General features: G+C 48.1%; 1 protein-coding gene across 2 annotated transcripts in view; it reads right to left on the bottom strand.

Annotated features, from left to right (window-relative positions):
• LOC110492287 (polyhomeotic-like protein 2) overlaps positions 1–13397 on the bottom strand; it is a 61593-nt gene that overhangs the window by 21690 nt on the left and 26506 nt on the right. The window lies entirely within an intron of this gene.

The raw sequence follows: 13397 nt of genomic DNA, 5'->3' as shown, positions 1-13397 counted from the left end.
AGGACTACTAGAATCTACCTACGTCATTTCAATGTATAAATGTACTGCCCAAATATGTGTTACGCCCTCTTTTTCCGAAACCTCCCTAAGAGTGGACGATGAGAGCCGTGCTGCACGTTTGCCAGATATCACTATGCTAGATTAAAAGGCCTCAAATATACCGTATCCGCCTTGTCCAGAGTCTCATCTTGGTCTTGTCTCTCCTATAACTAATCATTGACAAATTGGTAGCTAGAGGATGGTAGAAATCCATGAATTCGGTCCATTTGATGAGAGAAAAGACAAGTTGACGACAGATTCTAGAAGGACGGGCGACCTGTCTACAGGAGCCATCGGGGATTCAACTCGCCTCAGGAAACTGACCAAAGAGCTCGACATTATAAAGGTACGCAGAACCGGTTTAATCGAATTCTGCATATTATAGTATAATCAATATCCAAATTATGGTCAGAAGTACTGAGTGCGTGAGTATGAATTGCCGTTAAATTTATGAAAATTGTTCCGATAACCAAAGGCATTTGCATAATGATATCTGTGTAAATATATTGTTCAAATCTGATTCAAATAGTCCTGCAACAGTAATAAAATTACTGGGTGTCGTGGTGAGGAATTGGAGGACAGAATGTGATATGATGTGATATATTGTTTAAGATTTAATCCAAATAGGCTGGCAGTAGTTGATATGTAAATCGACTAGGTGTTACGGTGAAGGATTTGATAACAGAATTTGATGGAATGTGATGCACTGTTTTAATCGGGTCCAAATAGGCTGGCAATTTTCGATTTGGCAATCGTTTAGGTGTTACGGTGAGGGATTCGATAACTCAGTGAAATGAAATATGAATGAGATGATGAAATGTTTTGTTAATTGATCGAGACGTATATTTAAGACTGTAACTAGTGGAGTAGCATCCCACTAGGAGCAACAGTTAACAAGCTAAATAATTGGACTAGGAGTGAAGGAATTAAACCTGATCTCTCCAGATTGATGTCACTGATTCACCGTTCCATGAGACCGAGGGATACTGACCACCGGCTCTAAATTTGACCGCCGAGTCAAAAGTTTGGGCGGGGCTGTGCGGCCGCCGTGCCGTGTAACGAATTGATTTCTGTTCTCTTTGTGCTGTTGGGGTTGCCTAGAATTAATTTGACAAATATTATAGAAGGCATCTGAATGCATTGACATTGACCCAAAAGTAGGCGTTTGGGACACTAACATTTCGCCAGGCAGTAGAAATGTGTGAACCTGTAAAATTACTCCAGTAAAATACCCTAGACGCATAATTATCTCGCGAATATCCTTTTGCGATATTATAGTACAGCAATTCTACAAAACTCTGTGTGCACGAGGGTGAGACACGAGAGATAAGTCTGTGTGGGCACCAGGGATACATCGCTGGTTTCGACCAAGTGACGGGCTAAGTGCACATAGTTGCGGAGGGCCATAGTGCAATGTGCAACATTTAGTTGTTTTTAATTGTTTTACATAATTTTTTATCGGACCCAGACATAGTGAATCGTCAATATGGCCTCAATTACCGTTCCCAAACTCAAATTCAATGAATATTTAGATCAGAGAATACAGGAAAGGGCAGGAGGAAAACAGGAATATAAAACAATAAAGAAGATATGGGGGGAAATTAGGCTAAGAGAGTGAGGCAGAAAATAATAGCAGACATTTTTTTTCAAGAAAAAAGGAACGAAGGAGAGAGAGAGAGCGGAGGCGGAGCTGAGAATAGGGACATGGGCAATAGAGGTGAAAAAAAGGACATGCCCACAAAAGAAACCTGATATGATGGGGGTGCTTGCTGGGGCCTCAGATGACGTCAGAGAAGGCACAAACAACAACCACAACACACCACCACCCACCGTGACCACCCCATCGGCCCCGCTCCCTCTATACCCGCCACAGGAAGAGAAGACTGAAGTGCCACCTCCCTATTCACAAAATCCATTCGCATACCTCCCACACAACCCATTTAAAAACCCACACCACACCAGCAGCCATACAGGCCCCGGTCTTCATGGTGAAGGGAGGACAGCTAAAAGGGAACATGACTGTGGGGATTCAAGAAGGCCACCTCGTCTGTGAAGGCCCGATTTGCTCAAGCCCCACAGCACTACAAGGCCCAGGTGGGTCCCTGCTGAACTACCCACAAGGAAGGGAAGGTGGATCTCAACCGGGCCTCCTAAAGAGAGAAGGCCACGATCTTATTCAGTTCTCCTCTACTCCAAACACAGACAATTAGCTGAAATCATAGGCTTGACACAAGCACTGAAAGGAGCAGGAAGGGGCCTACCAACTTCCCCTACGCCCAGCAGTTGATCCACGCTTCGTTGAGTACCAGCCTGGGAAGACCGCCTTGATGGGACAGATGCCCAGCCTACATGGAGGAGCCTCTACATGGATACACTAACTGCAATGAAAATACTACTACCCAAAGCCACGAACACAGGATGAGGAGGAGGAGGAGGAAGAGGACCCCCTCCTCTACAATACAACCACCCAGGGCCCAGCCACATGCAGCAGCAACAGCAAGATTACAACCAACCACAGTTTCAAGGTATGGCAGGGAACACCATGCCCTGGCCATAAAAGATTCCCACACTGTCTGAAACCCCAGAAGTGTACTGGCCAAAATGCCTACCCACAGGGCCTGCCACCCCTCACATCCAGTTTAAGTTCAACCAACTGAAAGCTCAAATCTACACTGCACCCATATAAGACTCCCCAAGCTGAGATCCATTGCACACTCAATGCAACAGAAACCGATGACTTCCTCTACACTGCAGACTGGGACGAAGACAGGATGCACCTGACCCCTCCTATCAGGTGTTGTACCATTGGGTGTGGCCCAGAGGGGGTGGCAGCACCGGTCATCCTACGATCAAGGAACCTCCATGCACCCCTGGCCTGGATGGCTGAAGCATCAACAGCCATAGCACTCCTGAAAACAGATCTATCAGCGGCAGCAGCTCTGACTGCACCTGACTACAAGAACAAGTTCCATTTGGATGTTTCTGAAAGGGAAGGATTCACCTCATCCGTCCTATTCCAGAAACAAGAGGGGGAGAGACGGGTCTTGACGCACTACTCTTCCAAACTTGACCACATTGAGGTAGAACAGACAACATGCTCCAGATACGTTGCTGCAGTAGCAAAAGCTATTGAAAAAACAGCTCACCTCGTGATGTCACCCTTCAAACAGCCATCATCCCTCAACCAGCATCGGCCCAATTAGCTGAAATCATCGGATTGACGCAGGCCCTCATCAGAGGAAAAGGAAAGACTGTGAATATCTATAGAGACTCAGCCCATGCCCATGAAGCAGTCCACACTGATGGACCCAGAACTTTTATGAGAAGCACATGGCCCACACACACACGAAGGCAAACTAAAGACCCTCCAAAAGACCCTCACATAAAAAATATGACTGACTTATTTATTTTATGATTTATTTTGTGACGAATGCAATGTTTGTGACAGACACAACCCAAAGAAACCATATCGAACACCAATGGGCTCATACCCATTACCTAATGCATGATTTCAGGTTATTAGCATAGAATACACAGACATGGGGGCGGATAAGGTGGTTAATGGGAAACAATACCTATTAGTGATGGTGGATAGGTTTTCCAAATGGGTAGAGGCAATTCCAGCGGCGGGGGAGGATGCGAGGTCAGTTATAGGCCACAATCCCAAGATCTCATGGAACGCGCAAGTCAAACGTATGTGCCGGGTCGAAGTTGAAATGGGTCGAAGCCCTGCCCCTGGCGTTGATGGCCATGAGAGCCTCACCAGGATCAGGCACCCATCTCTCTCCTCATGAGATAATGACTGGTAGAGTCATGCCTGGCCCACCAAGGGAGGGAGGTCATATGCCCGCCCTTGATGTGCAATAAATTGTAATGTCTAATTATGTGAAAACACTGACGGTTCTCTCTGCAGCACTCTCTACCCAGGTTCACAAGGTCCAGGAGGGGGAGCTGCCGGGGGACACGCCACCACTGAAGGTAAAACTTGGAGACTGGGTAAGGGTGAAGGTCCACAAGAGAAAGTGGCTGGAACCCAGGTGGACTGGTCCGTACGAAGTGAAGGAGGTTACTTCACACTCAGTCCAGGTCAAAGGTAAATTGGGCGCACCTTGGCACCACCTCACACATTGTACACCAGCTCCAACCCCTTCCCGCACACTGACGGAAGTCAGAACCGACCTAAGTGGTCTACATTCGGCCCCAAATCTTGCACCTCCTTAGTCAGGGAAAATGGGAGGTTCAGCCCCATATTCACTGACTAAGTCACACCGTACTCCTTGGGAACGGTTGGGGATCTCCGGACCCCTGTTTGTTATTTTTCTTCTCATGGGAGGAGTCACTGTATGTACACTCACATGGCTTATAAACCAACAGATGCACCCACTACAGATGCACCCACTACAGACTCACACACTGAATTCTACTCTGCCAGGTGAAACTAACTCTCTCTCTTTTCCCTCTTATCTACCACATGACCATACCGTTTCTAGGCGTGAGGTGGGAGTCACTAAGTGCACCCCCCAGGAGTTGAAGAGCACCACCTTGTGTTTGCCTTTCAATGCCACCACCACCGTTTACCTGCCTTGGGGCCTTTTGGGTCATGCGCAAAATAGTTGGGGCTACCTGCCTGGACCTATTCCAGTTTTAACTGGTATATAACCAAAGGGGGATATGGTGAGTGGTCTTGGAAAAACTTGGTGGCAGAAACGGGGCATGACTGGTCCAGCTATTCCAAGGGACGGGTTGTTCTTGCCTGGCGCAAACGGCTTACATTTTCACGCACTGGTTTTCAACTAAAGCTGATTGTACGACCTGGAACCACTATGGGGTGTCAGGTTTTTACGTTGGCCCCATATGTAGATACCGACAGGGCTGAAGTCCATTTCACACTATATATCTGTGTTACGCCAGAACCACAGCCTACTTCTGTGACGGTGCGTGACGATATGGCAAAGCCACATACCCTGCCCCAGCACAGGGATGGGTGGGGTTCTGCTGTTTTAGTGGTCACCACCCCTACCCCGGATGAGAACATTCAGGTTGCTACAGGTATCTCAGGTTTGTCTAACAATTGGCTATTATTGACCGAACAAGCAGCCAATACAACCCCCACTAGTTGTGTAGTTTGCATGGGTGCCCGACCATTGCTCCGCATTGTCCCGGCTACTGTCGAGATCGGATGTTTAATGCCCCTTATGGACCAAGACAATCCGACTGGTAATTGTTTCTTGTGGGATGCAGTTTACCCTGTTGTCTCCGCTACGGACAGGGCACCAGTATTTTCCTCTGATGTTGCCAGGGCCGAATTCTCCTGTATTAACATGACAGGGGGTATACTACAGTTAGGTTTGCTCCCTGTTGGTTGGTGTACAAATACTATCGTAGTAGTTGGAGTTTTTAAGCCAGTGATCAGGGCTGACATCTGGTGGTGGTGTGGGGGACCTCGGCTTTTTGACAGACCTCCCAATAAGGCTACGGGTACTTGTGCGCTTGTAACACTTCTACTGCCTATCTCTGTTTACCCTATAGGTGTGGGTGATTTGGTGACCCGGATACAGGCTGTGGACCCACAGTTTCTGCCTACCAGAACCAAGTGGGAAGCAGCCCTGACTGTTGGGGATCCCACATATATTGATGCTATAGGTGTTCCTAGGGGGGTCCCTGATGAGTACAAGCTGGTGGACCAGGTCGCCGCAGGTTTTCAATCATCTCTCTGCTAGTGGTGCACTGTGAATAAAAATGTTGACCGCATTAACTATATACATTTCAATGTCCAAAAATTAGGGAACTGGACTCAACAAGGTTTTGAGGCCGTACATGGTCAACTGGCGGCTACCTCCCTTATGGCTTTTCAAAATCGCATTGCCGTTGACATGTTGCTGGCTGAGAAGGGTGGTATATGTTTTATGTTTGGGGAGCAATGTTGCACATTTATCCCCAATAATACAGCCTCTGATGGCAGTCTCACTGTTGCGTTAGAAGGACTACGTACCCTGAATGGTAAAATGAAATCCCACTCTGGGGTTGATACCAGCAAGTGGGACTCCTGGATGGATGCATTTGGTAAATATAAGGTCCTGGTCTCTTCTATTCTGGTCTCTATCTCTGTGTTTGTTGCAATATTAACCCTCTGTGGCTGTTGTTGCATCCCATGTGCCCGCTCCCTGCTTTCTCGAGTTATTACTTCTGCTATTGCACCAAATAATGACCCTGCACTGATGTTCCCCCTCCTACAACAGGAGGATCCTCTGGTGGAGTTTGAAACATGCACATATGAGTAATTTTCACGTCTCTTTGGAGACGTGAAGAGGGGGACTACAAATTTCCTAAAATGTCCTATTCTATTTTTCTTACATTTAGTTTTTGTCACGTCTAGTAGACGTGAAGAGGGGGTGTTGTAATAACATATTAAAACATGTAATGACGCATTCACGGACTGTTGTTAAACACACTGATAACCCATGAATATACACTGCTCCAAACCCTTTGGGATGGGCTACAAAGACACAGAACTCTGTCAAGAACCAATGTGATACAGACAACAGGCTGGAGAGGACTGTCTATCACCTACGAACAACCAACCAGGAGCCAGGACTACTAGAATCTACCTACGTCATTTCAATGTATAAATGTACTGCCCAAATATGTGTTACGCCCTCTTTTTCCGAAACCTCCCTAAGAGTGGACGATGAGAGCCGTGCTGCACGTTTGCCAGATATCACTATGCTAGATTAAAAGGCCTCAAATATACCGTATCCGCCTTGTCCAGAGTCTCATCTTGGTCTTGTCTCTCCTATAACTAATCATTGACAGTAGCATTGTTTAAAGTGGCTAGTGATATATTTTACATCATTTCCCATCAATTCCCATTATTAAAGTGGCTGGAGTTGAGTCAGTGTGTTGGCAGCAGCCACTCAATGTTAGTGATGGCTGTTTAACAGTCTGATGGCCTTGAGATAGAAGCTGTTTTTCAGTCTCTCGGTCCCAGCTTTGATGCACCTGTACTGACCTCGCCTTCTGGATGATAGCGGGGTGAACAGGCAGTGGCTCGGGTGGTTGTTGTCCTTGATGATCTTTATGGCCTTCCTGTAACATCGGGTGGTGTAGGTGTCCTGGAGGGCAGGTAGTTTGCCCCCGGTGATGCGTTGTGCAGACCTCACTACCCTCTGGAGAGCCTTACGGTTGTGGACACCAGTTGCCGTACCAGGCGGTGATACAGCCCGACAGGATGCTCATGATTGTGCATCTGTAGAAGTTTGTGAGTGCTTTTGGTGACAAGCCAAATTTCTTCAGCCTCCTGAGGTTGAAGAGGCGCTGCTGCGCCTTCTTCACGATGCTGACTGTGTGAGTGGACCAATTCAGTTTGTCTGTGATGTGTATGCCGAGGAACTTAAAACTTACTACCCTCTCCACTACTGTTCCATCGATGTGGATAGGGGGGTGTTCCCTCTGCTGTTTCCTGAAGTCCACAATCATCTCCTTAGTTTTGTTGACGTTGAGTGTGAGGTTATTTTCCTGACACCACACTCCGAGGGCCCTCACCTCCTCCCTGTAGGCCGTTTCGCCGTTGTTGGTAATCAAGCCTACCACTGTTGTGTCGTCCGCAAACTTGATGATTGAGTTGGAGGCGTGCGTGGCCACGCAGTCGTGGGTGAACAGGGAGTACAGGAGAGGGCTCAGAACACACCCTTGTGGGGCCCCAGTGTTGAGGATCAGCGGGGTGGAGATGTTGTTGCCTACCCTCACCACCTGGGGGCGGCCCGTCAGGAAGTCCAGTACCCAGTTGCACAGGGCGGGGTCGAGACCCAGGGTCTCGAGCTTGATGACGAGCTTGGAGGGTACTATGGTGTTGAATGCCGAGCTGTAGTCGATGAACAGCATTCTCACATAGGTATTCCTATTGTCCAGATGGGTTAGGGCAGTGTGCAGTGTGGTTGAGATTGCATCGTCTGTGGACCTATTTGGGCGGTAAGCAAATTGGAGTGGGTCTAGGGTGTCAGGTAGGGTGGAGGTGATATGGTCCTTGACTAGTCTCTCAAAGCACTTCATGATGACGGAAGTGAGTGCTACGGGGAGGTAGTCGTTTAGCTCAGTTACCTTAGCTTTCTTGGGAACAGGAACAACGGTGGCCCTCTTGAAGCATGTGGGAACAGCAGACTGGTATAGGGATTGATTGAATATGTCCGTAAACACACCGGCCAGCTGGTCTGCGCATGCTCTGAGAGCATACCCTATACCAGTCTGCTGTTCCCACATGCTTCAAGAGGGCCACCGGCTGGGGATGCCGTCTGGGCCTGCAGCCTTACGAGGGTTAACACGTTTAAATGTTTTACTCACCTCGGCTGCAGTGAAGGAGAGTCCGCATGTTTTCGTTGCAGGCCTTGTCAGTGGCACTGTATTGTCCTCAAAGCGGGCAAAAAAGTTATTTAGTCTGCCTGGGAGCAAGACATCCTGGTCCGTGACTGGGCTGGTTTTCTTCTTGTAGTCCGTGATTGACTGTAGACCCTGCCACATACCTCTTGTGTCTGAGCCGTTGAATTGAGATTCTACTTTGTCTCTATATTGACGCTTAGCTTGTTTGATAGCCTTGCGGAGGGAATAGCTGCACTGTTTGTATTCGGTCATGTTACCAGTCACCTAGCCCTGATTAAAAGCAGTGGTTCGCGCTTTCAGTTTTACGCGAATGCTGCCTTCAATCCCCGGTTTCTGGTTAGGGAATGTTTTAATCGTTGCTATGGGAACGACATATTCAACGCACGTTCTAATGAACTCGCACACCGAATCAGCGTATTCATCAATGTTGTTATCTGACGCAATACGAAACATATCCCAGTCCACGTGATGGAAGCAGTCTTGGAGTGTGGAATCAGCTTGGTCGGACCAGCGTTGGACAGACCTCAGCGTGGGAGCTTCTTGTTTTAGTTTCTGTCTGTAGGCAGGGATCAGCAAAATGGAGTCATGGTCAGCTTTTCCAAAAGGAGGGCGGGGCAGGGCCTTATATGTGTCGCGGAAGTTAGAATAACAATGATCCAAGGTTTTTCCAGCCCTGGTTGCGCAATCGATATGCTGATACAATTTAGGGAGTCTTGTTTTCAGACTAGCCTTGTTAAAATCCCCAGCTATAATGAATGCAGCCTCAGGATGTATGGATTCCAGTTTGCAAAGAGTCAAATAAAGTTTGTTCAGAGCCATCGATGTGTCTGCTTGGGGGGGAATATATACGGCTGTGATTATAATCGAAGAGAATTCTCTTGGTAGATAATGCGGTCGACATTTGATTGTGAGGAATTCTAAATCAGGTGAACAGAAGGATTTGAGTTCCTGTATGTTTCTGTGATCACACCACGTCTCGTTAGCCATAAGGCATACGCCCCCGCCCCTCTTCTTACCAGAAAGATGTTTGTTTGTTTAGCACACATCACAGTCGTAGTAAGTACCTTACTCCTCAATAAAGAAGTTGGTGTCGTCTGCATAGAGGTGGATCAGAGACTCACCAGCAGCAAGAGCGACCTCATTGATGTATACAGAGAAGAGAGTCGGTCCAAGAATTGAACCCTGTGGCACCCCCATAGAGACTGCCAGAGGTCCGGACAGCAGACCCTCCGATTTGACACACTGAACTCTATCAGAGAAGTAGTTGGTGAACCAGGCGAGGCAATCATTTGAGAAACCAAGGCTGTCGAGTCTGCCGATGAGGATGTGGTGATTGACAGAGTCGAAAGCCTTGGCCAGATCAATGAATACGGCTGCACAGTAATGTTTCTTATCGATGGCGGTTAAGATATAATTTAGGACCTTGAGCGTGGCTGAGGTGCACCCATGACCAGCTCTGAAACCAGATTGCATAGCAGAGAAGGTATGGTGAGATTCAAATTGGTCGGTAATCTGTTTGTTGACTTGGCTTTCGAAGACCTTAGAAAGGCATGGTAGGATAGATATAGGTCTGTAGCAGTTTGGGTCAAGAGTGTCACCCCCTTTGAAGAGGGGGATGACCGCAGCTGCTTTCCAATCTTTGGGAATCTCAGACGACACGAAAGAGAGGTTGAACAGGCTAGTAATAGGGGTGGCAACAATTTTGGCAGATCATTTTAGAAAGAAAGGGTCCAGATTGTCTAGCCCGGCTGATTTGTAGGGGTCCAGATTTTGCAGCTCATTCAGAACATCAGCTGAGCAGATTTGGGAGAAGGAGAAATGGGGAAGGCTTGGGCGAGTTGTTGTGGGGGGTGCAGTGCTGTTGACCGGGGTAGGAGTAGCCAGGTGGAAAGCATGGCCAGCCGTAGAAAAATGCTTATTGAAATTCTCAATTATGGTGGATTTATCAGTGGTGACAGTGTTTCCTATCTTCAGTGCAGTGGTCAGCTGGGAGGAGGGGTTCTTATTCTCCATGGACTTTACAGTGTCCCAGAACTTTTTTGAGTTAGTGTTGCAGGAAGCAAATTTCTGCTTGAAAAAGCTAGCCTTGGCTTTTCTAACTGCCTGTGTATAATGGTTTCTAGCTTCCCTGAACAGCTGCATATCACGGGGGCTGTTCGATGCTAATGCAGAACGCCATAGGATGTTTTTTTGTTGGTTAAGGGCAGTCAGGTCTGGGGAGAACCAAGGGCTATATCTATTCCTGGTTCTAAATTTCTTGAATGGGGCATGTTTATTTAAGATGGTTAGGAAGACATTTTAAAAAAATATCCAGGCATCCTCTACTGACGGGATGAGATCAATATCCTTCCAGGATACCCCGGCCAGGTCGATTAGAAAGGCCTGCTCGCTGAAGTGTTTCAGGGAGCGTTTTACAGTGATGAGTGGAGGTCATTTGACCGCTGACCCGTTACGGATGCAGGCAATGAGGCAGTGATCGCTGAGATCTTGGTTGAAAACAGCAGAAGTGTATTTAGAGGGCAAGTTGGTTAGGATGATATCTATGAGGGTGCCCGTGTTTAAGGCTTTGGGGAGGTATCTGGTAGGTTCATTGATAATTTGTGTGAGGTTGAGGGCATCAAGTTTAGATTGTAGGATGGCTGGGGTGTTAAGCATGTTCCAATTTAGGTCGCCTAGCAGCACAAGCTCTGAAGATAGATGGGGGGCAATCAGTTCACATATGGTGTCCAGAGCACAGCTGGGGGCAGAGGGTGGTCTATAGCAGGCGGCAACGGTGAGAGACTTGTTTTTAGAGAGGTGGATTTTTAAAAGTAGAAGTTCAAATTGTTTGGGTACAGACCTGGATAGTAGGACAGAACTCTGCAGGCTATCTTTGCAGTAGATTGCAATACCGCCCCCTTTGGCAGTTCTATCTTGTCTGAAAATGTTGTAGTTTGGAATTAAAATGTCTGAATTTTTGGTGGCCTTCCTAAGCCAGGATTCAGACACAGCTAGAACATCCGGGTTGGCAGAGTGTGCTAAAGCAGTGAATAGAACAAACTTAGGGATGAGGCTTCTAATGTTAACATGCATGAAACCAAGGCTATTACGGTTACAGAAGTCGTCAAAAGAGAGCGCCTGGGGAATAGGAGTGGAGCTAGGCACTGCAGGGCCTGGATTCACCTCTACATCGCCAGATGAACAGAGTAGTAGTAGAATAAGGGTGCGGCTAAAAGCAATAAGAATTGGTCGTTTAGAACGTCTGGAACAGAGAGTAAAAGGAGGTTTCTGGGGGCGATAAAATAGCATCAAGGTATAATGTAACGGTAACGTAGGATGTGAATACAGTGGAGGTAACCGACACAAGTCCTTCATCAACCGGGACATGAACGGGGTTCCTTGATCAGTTAAGACAGTCTTGGGGAGGCCCACACGAGAGAACATCAGGAATAACTCCTTGGCAATTCCCTTTGACGACATGTTACGCAGGGGTATGGCCTCCGGGAACTTGGTAGCGTAATCTATAACCACTAAGATGTACTCGTGTCCTCTGGCGGATTTTGGGAGGGGTCCTACGAGGTCCATAGCTATGCGTTCAAAGGGAGTCTCTATGATGGGGAGAGGAATCAAAGGGTTACGTAGGTGTGGCCGTGGGGCTGTACGTTGACATTGATCACACGTCCTACAATACCTGGCCACATCCCAGGTGACCCGGGGCCAATAGAATCTCTGCATGATTCTGGTAATAGTCTTGTCTCGTGCCAGGTGTCCTCCTAGGACGTGGGAATGGGCTAACTGTAGAACTGTATCCCTGTATGGCCTAGGCACCATTAGTAATTCCTGGTTTTCCCCCCTTCGTCATACGACCCAGTATAAGAGACCCCGCCTGATTGCATAGTAAGGAAGAGGGGGCTCACCTGATCCGTCGACGTTCCTCACGTCGATCACCTTCACCTTCCTCATGGCCTCCCTTAGGTCTGGGTCTCTATGCTGCGAGGTGCCGAACTGTCCCTTTAATTCCTGGGGCAGGTCGACCTCGGTAGAGGGATGTGGAGGATGTTCCACATCCCCATCAGGGGTGACCGAGGAGAATCCCTTCCAGGTTCCCTCCTCGGATGGAGCTTCAAATATATCCCTTAGCGCATGGTTGCTCCTTCCTTCCTGCGTTATGTATAACCCTTCACATGTGTCTTCATCGGTGGTTTCCTGGAATATCTGTCGTAAACGTTGGGTCGCTATTTCTTCCTCTGCTGCTGGACTACTACCTCGGGCTTGGATTTTCTCTTCTTTCCTGTCCCCCTTCTTCCCGTGCATAACGTCATCTGCCGAAGCTCCTTATATAGGGGACAGTCTCTCCCGATCAATAATGGCACCTTCAGCTGGGGCACTTTCCCTGCCCTGACTGTACACCTTCCTTTTGGAGTGAGAATAGGCAGATTCACAGTGGGGTAATAGTGGGTGTCTCCATGGATACAGGATACGGCTACTTTGTCTGGTAGCAGTGTTGCGGAGGTCACCATCCGCTCCTCTACTAACGTAACCATACTTCCCGAGTCGAGAATAGCTACCACATCTTGTCCTTCGACTCGCACCGGAATCTCTGTGGCTGGGGCTATCTCTGCTAACCAACAGTGTTGATCCTGCCCCCTCACAACGGGATGTGTGGGGGTAGGCAGTGATGACTCCGTGACCATGGGCTCATCCTTGCTAGGACATTGTGGGGCATAATGGTTGGGAGACTGACATTTATAACACCGACCCTGCTGTGTGGTGGCTGACTTCTCCCACCTCCGGGGGGGGTTTGGACGTTTCGGTGGTGGGCGCGCCGGGGTGAGTCGTGGTACGGGATTGGAAGACTCCTTCCGTTCCTCCTTGTCACTTTTTAACAACTCCCCTGTAGACCGATATGTTTCCACCGCCTGGGCTATGTCGTCGGCTGACAACGGGTTGGCTTGCCCCACAACCCTTTTTAAGTCACTGGGTAATTCTCTCAATATCTTGTCCAC

The sequence above is a fragment of the Oncorhynchus mykiss genome, chromosome 16, assembly GCF_013265735.2.
Source record: "Oncorhynchus mykiss isolate Arlee chromosome 16, USDA_OmykA_1.1, whole genome shotgun sequence".
Lineage (NCBI taxonomy): Eukaryota > Metazoa > Chordata > Actinopteri > Salmoniformes > Salmonidae > Oncorhynchus > Oncorhynchus mykiss.
This window is presented reverse-complemented; position numbering and strand designations above follow the sequence as displayed.